Raw genomic sequence first — 21,274 nt, forward strand, 5'->3', positions numbered from 1 at the left:
TTTTTTCATCTTTTGCCTTATGTAGACAAATTATGCTGATGTAATAATTAAAAAATACACAGTAACAACCCTATCAATGAAAGTTGCTGAATAAGCACTAAATAAAGTCATTTTGTTCACTGCTAATAGTAAACATTGAGGGTAAGACTGACTGCTTTTTTTAGTTCACCTTTTTGTTAAAACAGATAAAGGTTATTTTCATCTCTAGCATTTGCTGGCTGGTCACTGTGTTCCATGTCAGAGGGAGCCTTGAATAATCTCTTTGAAGGCACTATTGAGGCAGAGAATTAGCATTCTCTCCAGCCAGACTCCACTGCACCCAGGTTGGTTTTTCATTTGTTGTGGCAGTGTTTTCATTAGGTCAGCTGAAAAACTGCCCTTGTTTCCTTCAGAATGCAAAATGAGCAGGGAATACAGCAAAATGAAATTACAGAAATAAATGCTAGATAATGTATGTCAATTAACCATGAAAGCATTGATATTTAATCTTAACACAAATTTTAATTTACTTGAGCATACAAAAAGCAGAACCAGAGATGTTTTGTGCTGGAGTTACACTTTGCCTTCTTTTTGTGAACTGTAGAAAATAAGGATGAGTTCTCTATATGCAGTGAGATTGGGCAGCAAACTGGATGAGGCAATGAAAAGATTTATCACCTCTCTTGACTCTCTCCATCCCTCCAAAGTGGCTACTAACACTGTCAGATTTGGAAACAGAGAGGTTTGACATGAATTTGATGGGATCATGCAGAAAACTAAAAAATAAAGCTGTAGTGATTCCTGGCACAACAGTAGTTTAAACTTTCATTGCAAAAAACTAACTTCACTCTCATGTTTTCTATAAAACAGCAATGCTACAATTCTGTGGGGTTTTTTTGTAATAAACACCCCCTCCCCCCGCTACAATATGGAGAAAGTTGCAAAAACGTGTCCCTCTGCTAATATCGTTATTTAACCAATCCACACTTAGAGCGTTCAGTTAAAATATGCCGTTTCATTAATTTCGTTAGGAATATTTTGATTTGAAAATACTGTACATTCAGGAGAAAAGTACACAGAAACATAATAAGAAGAACAGATGACCAAGGAAGATCACATAAAATAAGCAATTAGCAGTGTGTTCCAATTTACACAGGAAGAATTCCCTTAAATTTAATTTGTCTTGTTATAAAACTGGTCCTTCCAATACTACCTGAGCTGTTGTTTTGAATAAAACAATTCCTAGTTAGAAATTAAGTAAAGTAACTTTTTTCCATTTTTGTCAGAAAAAAATTCATCTTGGTATAGTCTGTGCCTTGAACCTTTTGGTTCAAACAAAACCAGATCTCTACCACAGGCTGGATTTTAATAATATAAATACTTCAGACTTCTAAATTACATAAATAGAGCAGCCAGTTGTCAGACTTGAAAATGACTTTTACATTCAGTTGGTGGATAGGAAGCTGTTTATTTTGGGTTACACAGTTCCCATAATGGAGAAAAAATTACTGTTTTGCTGTCCTATTTTTATATCACTGATCAATTCTCTTTGCACAGTGAAGATATGGTTCTGTTTCAGATTTACGACAGGATTTGATCAGTCTTTTCAAGACCAAAGAGAAAATTTCTTTTACTTTACTATGTCATTCTTGGGAGTCAGCTGCATGGTTTAATATTCTTGTCCTTTTTTTAGCCACAGATTTGGGTTTGGTATTGAAACATAACAGATGCCTCAGAAGTGTAAGAGTCAGTGTTTGAGACTGGAAATGCACCTGGCTGCAAAATGCTTAGCAATTGCTGCCAGTTAGATCTGCTCCAGGTATGATAGCTGCGCTGGAAATGTGGGCCTAGAGCTGCCAGGGGAAACTTGAGATCTTACCTTCTTCCATGCCTCATGAGAGAAACAACACTGACAGAGATAGTCCATTTTTATTTAGAAAAGGCTGCCTCAGGGAGCTGTAGAATCTGGTGGTGTGGTGCTGCTTTGAAGTGAAATTCAAGCATGCTTTGCTCTCCTTGGCAAGGTTCTATGTGTGCTTAGGTCTAAGTATTTGCTTGCCTTTTTTAGCTCTCTGGGGAAGTAATCTGTCCCCTTTGTACAAGAATGTGAAGAATTCATAATTTTACAAAAATAAAATATGTCTGATCATATGTGGTAAATACACTGCTCTTAAGATACCAGGCGCTTTGCATTTAAGAACAGTCTATTCTAAAGCCTGCTGGCTTCTCCAGGTCATACCTCAGGCAAGAATTACCAGCTTGAACTATGGGGGAAGCAGGCTCTAGGGCCTGCCATCAGCAGCCAATTTTGACACTCTTTATTAAAGCCTGGTAATTCCAGCATTGCCACTCAGTTGTCACCAAAGAAATGACTGCACTATCAGTTACAAGGGAAAACCTCCTGAATGAAAGGCTGTTGCTACCTGGAAAAAGAAAGAAAAATTGCTGGTCATTGTACCTTTTCATCAGAAATTACTACTTACACCTCCCTGAGGTCTCCAAAGGACAGGTTGTTGGAAAGAATTTTTGCACCACATTAATGTTGTGGAGGATCTTTGGTATTTTTCAAGCCAAGTCATTGAGCTTTATGCTTACAGGTGTTGTCAAAGAGTATGTTTGGCTGCAAGTCATGTTCCAGACTCTGGCATTTGTGACTGCTAAGACCAGTAAACAATCAAGTACTCCAGCCACACAGGGAATATTGAAACAGGACTGAAAAAAAGGTGTGAGATATGAATTCCCAAAGAGCTTAAGGAATGCTGCTTGTTTTTCTTCTGGCAGCTAATAACAAAATACTACTTTTAAAGCCTCATATAAAAAGAAAAGGAAATGGGTTTGATGGGAAAATGGAAATAAATTTGGCAGTATGCAATTCTGCATGTGTGTGTATGTATTTTCAGATTTAGCTATCCCTGGTTATTGTGCAGCTTGTGGGGTTCTTTCCTTTTGAAAACATAGTCTTCAGTGGGTTATGTAGACTATAGAAATATCATGTGAATGCTGTGTGAAATTCAAATGTTACAGCACTACATTCCCAAGATTCATACAGCTGTCTGGGCTGCTATGTATTATTTGACTAATTTTTCTTCTCATTTTTCTTCTCATATTTCTCTTTTGATTTTTGCTTAATATGTTAAAGCTATGTGAGATAGCATGGTGTCATATATATTTGCAGTCTGCACAGTCAAATTTTTTCTTGCCTATTTTGCGTCTTTCTCTCTGTCTGCTAACCTTGTTCAAGGACCAAACATCTAGTTGCTTTTAAAGGAAGAGCATGGTTCACAGAAATGCACACCAACATGTTTGTGTGCCCTTTTTTGGTTGTGTATGCTTCCAGTCTGTTCTCTAGTGCACTCAGGAAGAGTCAGGTCTCAGTGAGAGAAATACTGTCCATATTAAGGCATAACTGGAGTAAATGGTATTCCGAAAAGAATGCCATATATGGTGTTTCAGTAAGCTGTTTTTTCTAAAATGCAGTATAAATTACTGAAAATAAAGCAAGTTATGGATAATACTAAATAACAACAACTTCATCATGATGTCAAATGGAAGTGGTCCCAATCCTGAGATGCTTGACTTAATAAGAATAAACTTTCTCACTAAGAGAGATTCTTCAGTTTTGATTTGGCATAATCTGGTATTTTTATTTTTATAAAACCAACATCAAGAACATTTTAATATAATTCTTGTAATATATCTGGTTCACCTTAGGGCTTTGCTAATCACTGTGGGATGTGTCATTGGAAGAGTTACCTGTTGATGAGGGCAGTAGGCTGTGAATGCAGAAATGGTGCTGATGCCATTTGCACTACTACATACATGTCTTGGTATGTAACTTCAGACTGTTAGTTTAGACTGTTCTTTTGTGTTTTTCTGTCATACAGGACCTTGGATACTGTGCTAAGTGATTTATCTGTCATCTGAACTACATGATGCAGTAGACTCTGCTGTAGGCACCGTGGCAAGAGATGTGAGAAGGATCCCTGCCCTACTTACGGTGCACAGGTGGTGGCAGAGGAGGTTGGAGGGGCAGGAGTGAGGAGGAAGGGTATGAGTTAGCAAATGTGATGTCAGATCTTCCCACAGACTGTACTGAATATGCTGAGGAGATGACATACACCATGAATGCATAAAAAGAAAGGGAGAGAAAATAAATTTGTGGGGTAGAGAATTAAAGTGGACACTGGAGGGCCGTGGAATCTAGAGAAAATGGTGCTTGTAGCACAGAAGGAATAGTTGTAAAAGCTGTCTTGATTTATGTTCCCTGTCTTTCTTTTTTGCTACTTCATTATTGTTCAATACAATACAAAATTAATCACATGCAGATAATTTTTCTTATCCTTAAAGTGTGCATTCTGCACAATAAATTGAAGGACACATTTTTAAAAGGGTGCACTGATATCAGTGCTCAGTTATTACTTCCCCAATAAAGGCCAGAACCACTCATTTGTAGAGATTCAATTTGAATAAATACAGCTGGGAATATGGAAGATAAGTACAAATATCAAGAATGAGTGTGTAAGCAGGCAGGAGAGGAATACATTGCAGAAGTCTGTCTTGAAGATGTAAAATAAAGCAGGCATTTTCAACTGCATTATGTACCTGTGATAATATCAAATAACTCAACAACGTCCTTTCTAAAAGATCACTTCTGCACTGCAAAGTTCAATCAGATAAAAGTATTTTCCACGAGTCACAACTCTGTCAGAAACATGTATCCTAATGACTCTGAATGTATTAGGCGTAATACATTAAAGATATATATGTCCTTGTGTAAACTAATGTTTGTTACCATATGCAGTGGTCTTCAGCAATCTTTGTCTGTAATGAAATCTTGTAACCCATTTTACACTGCAATTGGACCACAGCTTGCTCTGGCCCTGGTGAAGACAAAAAGCACCAGCTATGATTTCCATCCCATCCTCACGGTCCTGGCAGATGGACTTTAAAGCTGAACAGGGCTGGAAACAAAACATTTTTTGTTAAATTGGGCAAACCAGAAATTTTCCCATGGTTTTTCAGAATCCACAAATTCAATTGACAGTGGCTAATCACTCTTTAGAGCTGATGATGCTTAGAGTATTTTGTACACCTTAACAAGATACAAAGTGTGCCCCATGCCCTGTTTCAATGCTCTGGTCTCAGCAGACCCACCCCAGGTGTGTAACTGTGTATAACTAGTGCAGGTAGTGTGCAACAGGGTGTTCTTGGAGGCATCTTGGTGTGAGTGCAAGCTACTACATTGCATGAACTCTCTACCCCTTGCAGGTAGGATGTCATTCTCTAGACACAGTGACACAAGATACTGGAGCCTCGTAGAAAGCTTTGTGTCATAATAGATATTTGTTAGTTTAAAAAGAGTATGCGTTACTAAGGAGCATAACAAAACACTATTGCTCCTTGGAAGGCTTTTTTTCAGTTAGTCTTCACATAAATTCCATCTGCTGTCCTTTTTATAAAAAAACCAAAAAACCTCTTATAACCAAACTGAAAAGGCAGTGTTTTTAGATTTAGATTGTGTTGTTGGAATAAAAGATATAATATTTAATTTGGTGAGCACTGAGAAGTAAAAGGATATTAATAAATAACAAGTGATGCAGGTCTGAAGTGTTCTGTCCTGTCTTCCTCCACTAGGGTCTTTTTTAGCAGAAATATCTGATAACTGTCACATTTTTTTATTATGTAGAATCTCATTACAGAAATGTCCTCAGATAAATTGTACATTGGAGAGTTAAGTGAAAATAGGGGGAAAAAAGACAGATGTTAAATCATAGCTTGACTTTTTTAAATGATGTAGGTTTCCTGTACCTTAGTAGATGAAAATAAAATAAAAAACAGTGGAAATAAATCTTCCTTCATTTCAGAGTGAAAATGTGTACAAAGGCAAATTGCCTAATTTTTTTTTTTTTTTTTTGCTTTTAAAGAGCATATGATGGCTAATCCTGGAGCCATGACCAACTTGTGAATTCCACTGGGTCATACAGTTCACTGTAGGTGAGAAACTGATGGGCTGAAGTGTAATGAGCTGATGATTCTTTCTATCCTTCTTGCCTCTCTCAAATTTATGTGCTTTGAAAAAATGACAGCATGGTCCAGTGGATTTCATTTTTATGTATGCATTCATTTCCCATGACAACGAGGATATGAGCATTATTTTCATAATGTGATTTCAAAGTATTTAATATCAATGAAGGAAAAATAAATCTTCTCTAATTCACATTTTCATTCCTGTGGCCTCTGGTGTAGTTGTGCTGTAATAGAAGTGTCATACAACTGCCAGAACCAGCCCTGCAATTCAGCCTATTGGTGTGTATAATGTATTTTTTTTCAGGGTTAATTTGGGCAATATTGTCAATAGCCTGCTATAAAAAAGCTTGTGGTAGCTGAAGCACAGGATAACTGTAGGAGGGCTGGAGTAGCACTTGCTGCTTTAAAGAGCAATCAGAAATAGTTCAGAAACTGAAGAATTTGACCACACTTTGATGTGAAAAGGGAGTGGAGAAAGAAGGACTTTAATCCCTTAAGTGTGATTCAGCATCCCTGTGGTCTACGTTTAGCATAATTTGGGACTTGGCACCATGTGTGTGTCTCTCTGTGGCAGAACTGGCTGGCTGCCAATGCCAGGAAAAATCAGTGTAATCCTCCCTCTGGGAAAGCAGCTGCACTCTAGGGCAGAGGGTCCCGTACAGCTTCTGCTGCACTTCCGTGCAAAGCTGCACCTCCTGGTGTCATCAGCCTCTCTTCCTCTCCACAGGCTAGAAAGGATTTAGAAATGTGATAACTGCCCAGGGGCTTTACAAGCCGTTCTTGCCATGTCCTAAGTTCATTCATATTAGTTCATTTACTGAACACTCGAGTTTTTATTGAATTATTGAGATTCTCTGTGAATAAAAGTCTCTCTGCGAGGGGAGATACTGTGCTGTCAACATCTGCTGAAAGCTGGGCTTTGTGATGTATGCCAGAGTCCCAGGAGTTCTTCAACTGGGAATGGTTTGGAAAAGCAGCTGTTGAACAAAAAAAAAAAAAAAAGAAACTTCAGCATTTGTCAACTTTGTTTGTCAAAATTCAGTGATGGATAGTGCATTATTATTTAGAACATCGACAGTTCCTTTTAACAATTAATCTTGTTCTGTGCTGACTGCATTCTTGTTACTATTTATTTGCTGCATTCATGGGGGTTTTTTGCAAGGTAATGTGTGGTCTAAAATAGGAAGCTTTTCTTCAGCAATCTGCAAACTGATGAAGCAAAGAAGATGTAGAGCAATCATTTTTGTAGAAAATACTGAAGGAAAATTACATTCTCAGTCTCTAAGGACAAGTAAGCATATGTTTTTTCCTTTGCATTAAAAGACATTACAAGGTGACAGGAGACATTACTGCTCCTTTAATAAAAATGCTGTTGAAAAGTACTGGTGAGCTTCCTCCTAGGAATTTCTTCTCCACTTGGCATTCAGTGATGCTACACCAACCAGTTTATTTGAAGGCCTGCCTAACACAAACAAAACACACAGCCAAATATACCACAAATTGATAGGAAAATAAGGATCTGTAAAGCAGAAGTTACAGTTACAGGCAGTTTTTGCTGACTTTATATTTGCATTGTCTCTACTCAGGAAAGAGTTTCTTTTATAATTTCTGGAAAATAGTCAGGAAAATGTGCAGGGTTAGTAACTGAGAAAAATATAATAGTTTCCTGTCCTACAGTTGGAAGACACAGTACAAGATGTCTGTGTCTTCAAGATGCCCATAGTGGAAGATATTTCTTGCAAAGTAAATAGCAGCAGAAGTAAAACAAAACAAAAAAAAAAACCCATGGAAATTGCTGTTTTTCCATTCTGTTTTTCAAAATGTAAAATGGAAATAAATATGGAAATATTTCTAACCAAGATTTATCTGCTTTATCTTCTGATTCTCTTTTAGCTGAGGAAAAGTAGGTTTTATTTTTTATTCAATTCAAATTCTAAGGATACTAATTAAAATGCTTTGAGCAGATACAGTTCTACTTGTATATATTTAAACTGTGGGAGGAGTTAAAGTGCAGACTGTTAGGCATCTCTTGGATGGCCAAGAAATTGCAATTAAAAGGTGTGAGAAATAATTTAGCATGTATTGGGGAAGTCTGCAAGAACAATTTTTATAAATTTTTATAAAACACAGGAGATTTTATATACAACTTTATGAAGGTTCAAATTGGCAGCTAAGCTAGTTAAACACTCTGCATTTAGATGCTCCAAAAAGACACTGCTGCAAAGCTTTATATTATTCCTCAGTGTTCATGGATGCTTTCAGATGTTTAGTTGGATCTGTCAAAAGTGCAGTACAGTTCAACTCCCATCTACACTTACAATCTCAAGGGGGATTTTCAAGACAGTCCTTGGTATAAGCAGTGAGATGAAGGAATAAAAAAAATTTCTTTGAGAGTAAAACAACTTTAGAAAAATCTTCAGATATTTTCTTTTATCCATTCCAAATCACTCATGATAAATATAAGAAATTCTCATTTGGGGCAGAATTACTTTTGGGTCAAGAAGCCAAAGGGGATGGCTTTAGGCAACAGCAACTATGGCTACTTGGTGTGTTCATCTTAGCTGGTTATTTAGGCCAAATAGTATGGTATTGTAGGCAACCAGCTGGTTTTTAGGGGAGAAGAAAAGCAAAAGGAATTATTGAGACCCCTAATAATTTTTAAATGGATGGGCAGGCTTGAATATACATATCAAAGGCAGCTGTTGCTGCCAGATGTAGAACCACTTAGTTCTCTCTGTACAGTTAAGAGGAAGCACATCTTGATTTTTTCAGGAATCAGCATGTACTTGGCCTGCTTAGTTTCTTGATATTCCTTCCATCTTTTCCCAGAACTATGCAAAATGTTGAGTAGAACTATACAAAATCAGGTCTGTTTTACAGTTTTAGGCAATAGACTGCTTGGAATATCTTGTCTGCTACTGGAGCTAACCTAGTATCAAAACAGAGCTAAAATATCTAACTTTGGACTATGAATTTCCTATGCAGGTAACAGGCTACTCAGCGGATTTCCTTATCTGAAAGTAAAACCATAGTTTTGGAATATTTTTAGTTTTGAAAGGTGAAATTTAAGGATGCTAATGTTGCAGGGCAAATGACAGCAGGATTCTAACCATAAGAAAATGAGAGTTCATGAAATGTTAATACTTTTCTTGAATGATTTTGCATATACAGAACTGAGCTCCAGATTTTGTGATATGTCATTTAAACTGAATGGAGCATTTTAGTCCCTTGCCACGTTTTTTGCTGGTTCCCAGCTGTCCTAGAACCTAATTTATTTGAATAGACTTAACTGTGAAAAAAAAATTCTAATAAAAGCCTTCCCAGTTTGATTATGCCCTACTTTTAGCGATGAATCTGTCACCATGTCCATCTGAATTGTGGCAAGTTTTTCCTCCTATTTTTTTCTACCAAATGCAGCTTTCTCGGCAGTTATGTGGTCTAGCAAAATGAATTTCTGATCAGGATTCGCTTAAAACCATCCTGGATAGACACAGGAATTGGGCAGTTATTTCCCTGCCTCATTTTCCAAGCTAAGAAAAAGAAAAAGCACAGCAGAGAAAAAAATTGAGAAAAATATGGTCTGCTCAGTTTGATTGTTAAGGCTTCCTTAATAATAATAATAATAATAATAATAATAATAATGATAAATTTTAAAAAAGGCAATATAAGAACAAGCAGATTAGAACACTCAGGCAAATGGAAACAAGCCTTTTGGGGAAGTTTTTAATAAAAAATATATAATTATGGGAAGTAGACTAGGAAAGAAAATGAAAAGCATTTCTTAAACAACCAGTCCTAAAAATAAGTAAGCAAAGAATGTCAACCATCTGTACATATCTTGCAGGGTTTTTCCTGTAGCAGGCCCTTTCTTAATACTTTGTAAACCATTTTGATCTTCCAGAAACTCCCATCCACATAAAATCCTCATCTTCATTTGTGGTTTATCCTTCTCTACCGCTCCTCCACTTCCCTCCTAGTGAATGTGTAGTATACAGGATAAATCCCTTCAAAAAGCTTTTTGTTTCCTGACTCAAGTTGTTATAAACAAAACTCATTCACTAATGGGAAAAAATTTCAAAATTTGTGCTTTTTTCTTCCATCATGTGAGTTCTTTCTGAGAATTTTATGTAAACAAAATATGAGAAATTAATTTCTAACCTAGTAGTTGAGATCTGAAATAGATTGGAGGAACCAGTTCCCACTTGCAATAGAAAATAGTATGCTGCCTGTGGAGATTTCTTCCAACATATCAGCTGTGTAAAGCAGTCCCAGTGTGAATAATGTTTCATAACACACTGAAGAAATTCACTTAGGTTTTGGGGGAAGAAAAGCATGTTTCAAAGTCCATTAATCTCTATAACACGGGACATTCATAATGTTCTTTTCTAATGCTGTTTTTGGCTTCTAGCCTTCTAGCTTGTGCAGTAGAGCCAGATTTCAGAAGTCATCCGTTCATGCCAGGCCAGAGCTTCCAGGAGGCATGAAAGTTAACCACGTATGGTTCAGCCAGTTGTGAGGAGCAACTCAGCGTTGACACAAACAGAATTCGAGTTTGATAGGGGTGTAAACAGAGATATATTGTCTTTTGATGGTGCTAAAAGGCAGATTATAACTTCCTTTTAAGTTGTTGTGTCTTATGTAACCTTTGATTTTGAAGCTTAGCCTTGGTATGTAAACATACAGCTGATGTATGTGTGCTCCTGAGAGGACAAAAGCAAACAATAAATCAAATCTCGATTTTGCACATCACATATTCCATCATCTTTGGTTTATACAAACATATGCTCCCTGCTTTCAAGGGACCATGTAGGGGAGGGCAAGGTTCAGAGCACCACGCTTGAGAGAGCAAGAGTTTCCTAAGCAGTGCACATCTGTTCTTGAAGTACTTTTGTAATATGCAACCTTGAATGACCTTCTCTAAGTTTATATTATAAAGGGAAACCTAGGACGATTTGGATACTGTTGAGATTGTACAGTTAGTATGGTATCCAGTCTGATTGGAGGAAATTTTAACAGTGATTTCAGTCAGAATTTGGCTATTATTTTACAAAGTCCTATCGAGTCCAGATGGCAGAAGAGATTTATTTATATATTGGCACAGGCTTTCTAGAAATAACTACAAAAGTAAGAGAGAACCTTGTAACTTAAACATAGCATCACATAATGAAATCAACATGTTTTATTCTTAAGTCTTGCTTTTTATGAGATATAAGCACCAGAAGACTTTTTGAGACTAGTTAGAGCCATAAAAAGATATTTGAATATCTGTATCAAAGACTGGAATAGGGGCAAAGGATTTTGTTTTTTTCATGTCAAGGAGAATCAGTAAGATCTGATCTCCTCAGAGGTAGGAGGGAATTGGTGCAGTGAAAGGAACTGCCTTAACAATCTCTTCTGCAGAAGAGGAGATACATTTACTCAGTCTGATACTCTCCTGAGGTGGAGGTGAAGGACAGCCTGGGAGAGCTCCTTTCTTAGCAGGTGCTGCAGAAGCCATTCAGTCCATGGAGGCAGTGAGTCGCATGACTCTAAAGATGGGCCAGAGCAGCAAACGTGTCCTCTTTTAAATAGGAGGCCACAGTCCACTATTGACTTGTCTGTTTTCCCTCCTTTCTTCTGACATAAGGGAAAGGGTTTTTTGGGATGTGGGTCCTTTTTTATGAGAAATTAGTAGTCAGTAGTGATTTATTGCTTGTTCCTTGTATTTTTCATTCTCTTATCCTTACTAAGAGGAGAAGGGATGCAAAGCAAACCAAAGGTAAATATTCTTTTCTTAACCTGGTAATAATCAGGGAGGTCTCTGGGGTTCAAAGGGGCTTTCTTCCCTCAGGTGGCCTCTCATGGTGCTGTGAGCAAAGTACAGGCTGTCAATGGCTGTCAACAAAGTAAAACAGAGGAGACAGACTGGTAAAAGAAAACCCAGACTGGTAATTAATTGTGGTTAATTGGTGTAATTCATTAGCCTGTTTCTGAAAGCGGTCACAGGAAATCTCCCTTGTGGGAAATGAGAGCAAACTAGAAGCTATACATTCACTGTAATTCTTTATAAGAATTTTTTTAATGTTTCATGATACACAGGCTGTAAAATACCCACTTATTATCAGAATAGTAGATACTCCATGCGTACACACACAAACAAGTTACTGCACTGCTTTGTGTCTTCCTTTCCACCTATTGTTTGTCTGTTTTGGTTTCCTCTGGCTATGAAATCTGTGAGAATTGAGCCTTGCACTTTGAAATGGCTCAGGATGTACTGGATCCAAGTTTCATGACTCACTGGCAGCTGCAGCAATGGAGTTTTAGTAGTCCATGTGTGGATAGGAGGAAATGCCTCACCTCCTGTCATGCACTGGCAGAGTGCGCAGCAGCCACTAGTGTGGCAGCATTTGCAAGCACAGGAGAAACATGACTGTTGGAGCTGTGTTTACTGTTCAAACAACAGTAAATACAGATCTGTATTACTGTTTGCTCTGTATCTTCTGGATCAGGTGAAAAAAACCTGCAGGCTAGGTGGAAGTGTCCCACAGGCTGAGCTGTGTTGTGCTGTGTGACACGATACAGATAACAGAGCCCCAGTCTCTCTGGATTCTGTGATCTGACAAAATATGCATAATGTTAATCAGGAAAGCTCTCACTGCTCACTGTGCTTTCCTAACAGTCCTAGATCTTATTTTTCATTACATGGGCTCATTTATATCCCTGAGACCTTATCGTAGTTGTCTTCCCTGTCAGGTGATGTCATCCAAAATCCTAAAATTCAGTGCTTTATTTATTTGTGCCATTGGAAAAACCTGTTAATTATGAACTGTTGAAATGGAAAACAGATGATCGGAACTTCAGTAAAGTTTTTCTCCCACATTGTGTCCTGTATTTAAGGCAGTAGTGCTTACACTGTGATCCTTCTCACTCCCCTCCAGTCTGGGGAAATTTTAACTGTGGCTGTGAGCTCTGCAGAAAAAGATACTGTGTGTTCCATCCACTTTCCCTTTCCACCTTCACTCACTCAAACATTGCCTTCCCTTGAGGTAGTCAGATGTACAGGTGAGTAGTTCTATCTAGTTTGTCAGTCTCTTCAGCAGATACTTATTCAGGATCTTGCATATTTTATTATGAAGCTAATCATAAGTTCAGATCTATATACCATAACATTAAGATACATATTTTGATGTTTTTACTGTATTGGTTTGGGAGGGAGATGACTCCTTGGTAGTATAACACATCCTCTAATGGATTAAAGAAGTCCTGTGAGGCTCTGATCTGGCTGCATGCCTAATAGATGGGTAGGTTTCTAACTTTCAACTTTTAAGCCCAGGAGGCAGGCTTAATAGAAAAATTAGGAGATGGAATTTTAGGCATAATGTCATAAACAGAGTTAGCATTTTCAGAGTCTAGAATGCTAATTCTGCCAAACCATGTGAAATCATACATACTGATTTTACTGATGAGACTTTGGTTAACTGGGCACTAAGATAAAATCATTAAATCATTTGACTTAGAATATGAGCTGGTATTTCAGAAATTTGGCAGTAAGAAAAGAAACGATGTGTTTATTACTTTTGACATTTCTAGACTTAAAGGAAACATGCTTTTTTTATATTTCTTTTTAAAATGAAAAAATGCCTTTATGGACAGGTAGTTTGATCAGGGAGCACGTAATAGAAAAGAAATGGTTTAAATTTTAATTCAGATTGATTCCAATCCAAGTGATCAGTATCTGACTAGAATTAATATCTGACATTTAGAGGTAGTAGTTCGTGTGACAGGAATTGATGATATAGTTAATTTCTTAATGAAATAATTTTACATAAAGTAATAGTTTCATTAATTGCTTAATTACAGAGAAGTTTAAAAAAGTGAAAATTTTTTGCATATTAACTTAAGAGAAGCTGATTTACCTTGGCTGTATATAAATTTGAGATTTACATTAGTAGAATTTCAGAAAAGCCTGTGACATGCTAAGGCTTTCATCAGTATCTAGTTTTCCAGAGAAACATTTAATGAAAAACAAGGCCCTGCATGCCCTGCATATTGTTTAGCCTCTTTTTAAGGAAATGAGACACAGATGATTGTACTGTGCACTCACTGGTGGTTTTCTGGTAACTTTCATATGTATTTTGCAATTTCTAATTCAAGCTTGAGGAAGAATGCAATTTCCCAAAATAACTGCAACTGGCCGCAGTAAGGAGGAGTATTACCTCATGGTTACTTGCTGTGCTGGAAGCAAACACACCTGCAGAACTGGCTACACCTTGTTGAGTTCTTAAGCAATATACATGGCAGGTTGTGGGAACATTCAGAGGGTGATTTACAAAGTGTGGACGTCAGTTGTAGGTGCCATGGGATAGTATGTAATTCTGCAGGGCAAGGGAAGGAGCTGGAAGTCTTACTGAGGCAATGCAGACTGGGGAAGCTGCAGGATTCATGTATCTAAGGCTTCTTCAGTTGTCTGGTCATGCAACAATTTACATTGCTCTATGAATATTTAAATAAATGCACAGAAAATTTGCTAAGTATTTTCTGGTTTAGTATGCATAGGTAAATTGTTAAGCAAGATGGAAATGCAAGTCAGATATAAGAGGATAGTTGCTTGCTAGTACAGCTAGAAGTATACATTCTTGTGTCTTGTAAACAGCTACCTTTTCTTCATAAAAATGTCTTAACAGTATTTCAGAGATAAAAAAAAATTAATGTATCATGCTTTTAGCAGCTCTCTTCAGTGCCATGCAGAATAAATAAAAACTAATACCCAAATACTTACTTTCCTTTTTTTTTTTGTCATTTGGGTTTTATGTTTAGGTTATGCAATATTTTTTATTGCATGCCATTTAAACACTAGTATGTTTATTTCCTTATTTCCTGAGACTTGATACTTGTGGTAGTAGTATTTTGAATATCACATCTGATTTTATCAGAGAAACAAATTAGTACCTTGAGGATTGCAGAATTATCAGTGCTTTTATTTTCCAGTTTGAGTTCTTAGATTGAGTTATTTAGCATCCTGCTACCTGGCAGAAAGTTTAAGGCAATCCTTCTCCAACTCCTACTAAAAACTGTTTGGTTGTACCCAAGGATGTGATACAATGTCCTTTCTCGTTTCATTAGTAGAGCTAAATTCAGATCTCTTTTTAGTTCCAGAGCATTCACTGACCAGTTGAAAATCCTTTAATGAAGAATTGCATCATTTGTTCAGTTGGTGTTCTGCATGATAGAAATAAGGGCAGATGCAACCCCCTTGCTCTTCCCAGTAAATCCAGGCCTGTGAAACATACTTTGAAGTGACAGTTTTATGTTCTTTGGAGTAGAAATTAATTACTCTTTCTAAACCGGATGAATTAGGGTTTAGAAGGTAATGCAGGCTGCCTCTGAAGCCCAGAAGTCAGGAATCAGAAAACTTAAATGATGTAGAACATGTAATTTTCTGCAATATTTCTTTCTATTGATTCCTGTGATAATTAAATATGAACATTTTGACAGTTCTTGGAACAATTTTATCAAATTATACAGTGATGGATTGAAGGTCTCCATGTCCAGAGGTGAACAGGGTTGTTAGCATAACTCAGCCTGAGCTGGTTGAATGCACTTTGCTAACATTATTCTCGAGGGTAAAAGATGATTTTCCTTTCGTGTGCTAGGAGAGATATATTATAGATCTTTGACAGCCCTAAATTTGGATGCCCTTGATAAATGGTTTGAGCTTGGTTCATTCTGACAAACCTTACTGATTTGATGCTTTTGGTTTCAGTAAATGCTTCTATTGCAGCTATTTTTTCAAAATGTCCTATTATCTTTCACAGCAAATACAATAGTGATACAATACATGAAAATGAGGGAGTCAGTAAACATGATTTTTTCCACTTCCTGATACATTTTGCGTGAAATGAGAAAGCACTTTTCATATCTAGCCTTAACTGGGCTGGCAATTTCTCTGGTCAATGGTGAAGAACATCCTTAGAACTGAATACTGGAAATACCACCCTAAGCTGAAATACTGGTACCTCATTGAAATACCTCCTAATTCTTTATAGATGTACCCTTTAATGGCCTAGTGCACAGGGTGATCTCACTTGTCTGGCTTTTACTGCTTCTATGGGAATGACCCTTGTTCGCAGGAGTGTGAGTAATTTGTATTTGGGACCAAACCCAGATAAGACCTGTGTCATGGTTTATCCCCTGCAGGCAACTAAGCACCAACAGCCTGGTAGGGTGGGGGGAAGAATCAGGAGAGTAAAAGAGAAAACTTACAGGCTGAGATCAAGGCAGCTAATGTATAAAGCAGAAGCTGTGCACGCAAGCAAAGCAAACCAAGGGATTCACTCACCAATTCCCATGGGCAGGCAGGTGTTCAGCCATCCCCAGGAAAGCGGGGTGGTGAGAGTAGCTATGAAATAGATACTTTTCTTGATTTTCTGATGTTTGTTCAGCATTAATATAGTATAGAAATGAAGGGGCTTGCAGTTTAGATTGGTTCTAACTTGTTCCCTGCTAAGACATTTGGAATACTACATCTCACACCCAGAGGATGTTACAAAGACACCTTTAATGTTTTCTAGTGCTGTAGTATGTGGTAGTATGGTAAAGTTTAGGTTATCACATGGTTTCTGGAACAATACAAAGAAACAAGCTTGAAGATTCTCTAGAACAAAGAATGGTTTAATCAAAAAGAAGAAACTTCGTGTCTTTGACAATACCAAGCATATTTGTTTTTCTTTTTTTTTTTTTAGCATTGTTTTGTATTTATAGCAACAGAAATTCGTACTTACATTTAGCTTGCCACAGGCAGATCTTTTTGGCCTTGCCAGAATCCATTTCTGTCTTACATAAAGAATAGTTTATGAAGGAGGTTTTGAACAGAATTTCTTATTCTCCAATGGGTAACATCATTGCCTTAAGGTGATTAGTTCAAGATTTCTTAATACATGGAGGGGATCGCCAGCTTTATTGTTTGGGATAGACAATATGCTCTTCAAATGCAAATAGTTTATGTTATTTCAATAATACTTTAATATGCTGGAAATCCTCTTAGGAACACTACAGCTAAATTAGTGGTAGAATGATGATATAAAATGAATGACTTGCTATTGAATGTGGAGGCAGCATCTGTGTGCTGTTTGTATAGGCTCAGTTTCTGAAGAAGGATTAAATAAGGTCCTAGTCCTGCATGATCACTTATTTGAATAAAGTTCCTGATATGTAAATTTTTTCAGGATAATAGCCTTTGTAATTTCCCAGGCAGGAGCCATATCTGTCTCTTTGCTCTGTGATACACCTCCAGTATAAATGCATAACTAATGATACTAAATTTTAATTCCTTGCGAAAGCAGTGACTTAAGCTTCAGCCATGAGTTAAAATCAGAGTGAAAGGGGATCATGCATTGCAGAGTCTCAGCACACTGACAGTGTTCACTTTTGCACTGTTAAACTGAGTTGTTTACAGCCTGGCTTTGCAATGGACTTGCCTGTAGACCTTGGACTTGCAAGACCTTGGATCTCCAGTGCTCATGGATGTAGTTGCCCCTGTTTGCAGACCTCAATATTTAATGGAACAGTATGCAGCCAGTAGAAGATGATGAGATGTTGCTGTGATTAACCAAAGCAATTTCAAAAATTGCATAACCTTGTCGTAACTTGGTGGTAGCTAGAAGTGTGTTTTTTTTCTGTCTGTTGCAGCAGCTCTGCTGAAGGCAGGCAGGGCTCTGGTGCTCAGCCTGGGACTGTTACAGGGACAGAGGCAGTACTGAGCAATATGAGGAGCTAAGGGTTTATCTTTAGTTATAGCCTTAGCTTTCTAATCAAAATACAGCTCTTGTATCAGTCCAGCTAAGTATAGGTATTGATATGGTTAAGATACAGACTTTCTAGTATTATGTTCCATTCTCTGGTGTACACTCACCCTTTCAGCATCCTTTGAGTCTGCTGTCTGGTGGTGTCAATACTTCTCAAGGAGAACTGGAGGGGCAGATGAGTGAGGTTACTGTGAGTCAGTAGCACACTGGTGCAAGGATGAGTGGCTTGCTAATGGTGGGGGTCCCTTACTGCCCTCTCATAAATCCACTTGAGATATTTTTACAAGCTTTCTAGCACATTTTGCTTACTTGCACTTTCTTAATTGATTCCCAGTTCCACATCGTACTTGTTCTTCTGTTTACTGCTGCTAAAACTGGTTTTACCTGACTCACTCCTTTACACTGTGACTTGCATTTCTGCCTTTGGTATTTTCCTGTATCAGGAAAAACTTCAGGTTTTTTTCTAGGATTGTTGATAGTTCTGTGATTTTTCCATTACCCTACAGTTAATAGTTTATGAAATAGCTTTCTGACTATTGGGCTTCTGATTCCTGGAAATTTCTTACACCAGAGCATACCTTCCTGTGAATGCACCATTTTTTTCAACTGAATCTAAGCCTGTCCTTCTGCATTTGAGATGAGTTAGGTTAACATCTGAGATTAAGGAAGGCTAGCGTGACTTCTACAATGGCCTCAGAAAGAGCCAATCTTTTTTCCAGTTTTAAAGCTTTTTTTTTTTTTTTTTTGGTATGTGCAGGACTTATAGGAAAGGCCATATGCATGGGAAGAAGAAAAGAAATATTTAAAAGCATTAGGTGAAAATGAAGAGGAAGACTTTATGGAAGGGGGGCAAATTATTGCTAACAGTTTTGACCAAAATTACTAGACAAAATGTCAGATGTCCTTACTGTTCCGAGGCAGAACTGAAATTTTAATGCAATTAAAATCTTGGCACCAAGATAATGTTTTTAGTGTGACAAACTAGCATATTGACTTTTAAATTGAACCTTAATATCTCTATTAATATCTCTAGATAGGCAACAGCTTTGTGTATCTTTGAAATTTGGAATATCTAAGCTTCTTAACATGCACAAAAAACAATGCATGCTTTTTATTTAGGCAGGACTCTGCATACTGTATTCTCATCCAGATGCCACTCCTAAGTAGATCACAGTCATATAAGTATCTTTCTGATATAAACAAAGTAATTGTCTTTCCACTTGGTAAAGTTCTTACTTTTGCTGTTTCTGGTCCATGGGTGATGTTTTGCATGACATAGTCCTCCTATACTGTCCTCCACAATGGATTCATATATATGACAAGTACAACAAAAGAGCTTTTCTTGGAGTGGAAGTTAATTTATAATGGCCTTTTTTTACCATTGCTGGGCACAGTCAGTGCCTGGTGCTGAACTGATGGGTTCTTCTGATTAGCAAAGTCTGAAAGTGGTGTTTTCAAGGTCTCCTTATGATTGGTTAGGTATTATTGAGTTCAGCAGTAATCTTTATCCATCACAGCTCTCTTTCCTGCTTCACAGCATGGTTGAGGCTGAAGAAGTGAAGATGTTCTAAAATTCATTGTGTTTTTCTATAAATTATCATGTACAGAGATTCATACAAATCACTTCATTATCCTTGACAGCCCACTGTGAATGGGGAAAGTGGAATAAAACTGAAAAAAAAAATACTCTGCCTGTCTTCATTATGTTATGAGCTGAAATTACCAAATCGTATTTTGATAACACCTGATGCAATGTTGTCTGTCCTTGAAAAATGAGTACCATCACTTTCCCAGCTAACTTGGTGGCTCAACTTAGGTACCAGTAGATAGAAATATTGAGACTTCCAGTGCTGCTGCTTAAATATGAAAGAGGAGTATGCTTTGATGGTTCCCAGACTTGTCTGTGTATTATTTGGTCACCACGAGTGAATCTTGCTGGAGCATCTCCTTCCCTCCACTATGCCTGTGGTGAGTGGGAAGCAGCTGAGCCTTGAGGACTAAATTAGTGTCTGGTGATTTCTTTAACCTTTTTTGCTTCTTACTTTGAACACCAGTCATAAGCTTCAGTTGAAGTAAATGAATGTAAATTTATTAACAGCAAGTGCAGAGTTTGGTGTAAAATAAAGGGAGAATGGAAAATTATGAAGAAAGCATGTAAACCTTTCTATTCAGAGCTGAAAGAATGACAGAATATATTGCATTATTCCATTGTTACTCCAAGAACCTCCTACTTGAGATGTCTTTCTTGAAAACCAGTTTTCAGAGTTAGAAAGACTTCTACCATGCAAATAAGTACTCAGCAATGAAGTGAATGGAGAATAAAACTTAGGCGTGGCAAAGTGAGTCTTTTTGTGTCTGTGGCTTTGAAGAGTAGTTAAAATTATTAAATTTAGTTTTGTCCACATGTTCTCAGGAGCAGTTTACAAGGAGGTAGAAATAATAGAAATTTTATAGATGGGAAATATTCTGATATTCTGTCATGGTCAGCAGCAGCAGAAGGATTAAGCCTGAGTGTCTTAACATGTACACTAATTTACTTATAAAGAGGGAGAAGGGATGAACCTGAAATTACAGTCATCATTGTCTCTCAGTACAGTGAAAAGTAGTACAGTAAGTCAGAGTACAAGAGAAACAGAGTAACAAGCATACCTTGACTAAGCTACCTGCAGAGTAATATAGCTTTGGAGCCTGAGCACTTTGATTTTTATGTCACCCATAGAATTAGCAATTTGACCTTATATATCTAAAAAATTCCTGATCTCACATACTTGAATCATTGTCCGTTTGGCTATTAACACAAACATCTGTTTATAATACAAATGAATTTTATACAAGAAAGGACTAACTGGAAACCCACGTTTATGAATACTGGAAACATCTGGGAAAAGCTGATTAAATGAGACTGTTATGAAAATATGCATAACAAATTCCAGCAGAATTGGCAACTGAAAAGCTAAGGATTGAGCAAACAACTGAACCCTGTTTTTATTCAATTCTAGATACTGCCTCTGGATCTGCAGTGAAACAGAGTCTACCTTATTAGAGGTTGGTGGCTTTTACTTTTTCAGGTCTTACATACAATTTTAAAGTAATTATTTATTACCGTGTTTAAGTAACAAAGTGAAAGATTATAGCTTCTTAGGAGCAAATAACTAGCAATGGAAAAAGGGGTTAAAACATTGTTAATTCAGAAATGTATGCTGAACAAATGCACAGGAACAGTGTTGTGCTTTTGCCCTGAACAATATGATCAATTTGTAAATGTTAGGTATATTGAATGATAACATTTTAGCATTAGGTCTATTGTCTATACTTCTCTGGTTTGAGCTGATATTTGATATATATATCCACCAGTTCCTATTTGAAGGTTGGAGATTCCTGAGACTGTATCTGCCATGTAAACCACAGCAAACATTTTTGTATGTATACTCTGTATTTTTGTTGTCTCCTCAGAAATAGTCTATTGGGTTCTTCAATGTCTACAT

The 21,274-nt window shown here is 37.2% G+C and overlaps 1 protein-coding gene across 1 annotated transcript in view; it reads left to right on the forward strand.

Moving 5' to 3' along the window:
• CNTN1 (contactin 1) overlaps positions 1-21,274 on the forward strand; it is a 219,746-nt gene that overhangs the window by 40,397 nt on the left and 158,075 nt on the right. Inside the window, exon 2 of the mRNA XM_085043378.1 lies at positions 20,789-20,834. The gene's annotated coding sequence lies outside the window, so the exon portion shown is untranslated. The remainder of the gene's footprint in view (positions 1-20,788; positions 20,835-21,274) is intronic.

This window comes from Lichenostomus cassidix, chromosome 1Aa (assembly GCF_008360975.1).
Source record: "Lichenostomus cassidix isolate B80296 chromosome 1Aa, HeHo_3.0, whole genome shotgun sequence".
NCBI lineage: Eukaryota > Metazoa > Chordata > Aves > Passeriformes > Meliphagidae > Lichenostomus > Lichenostomus cassidix.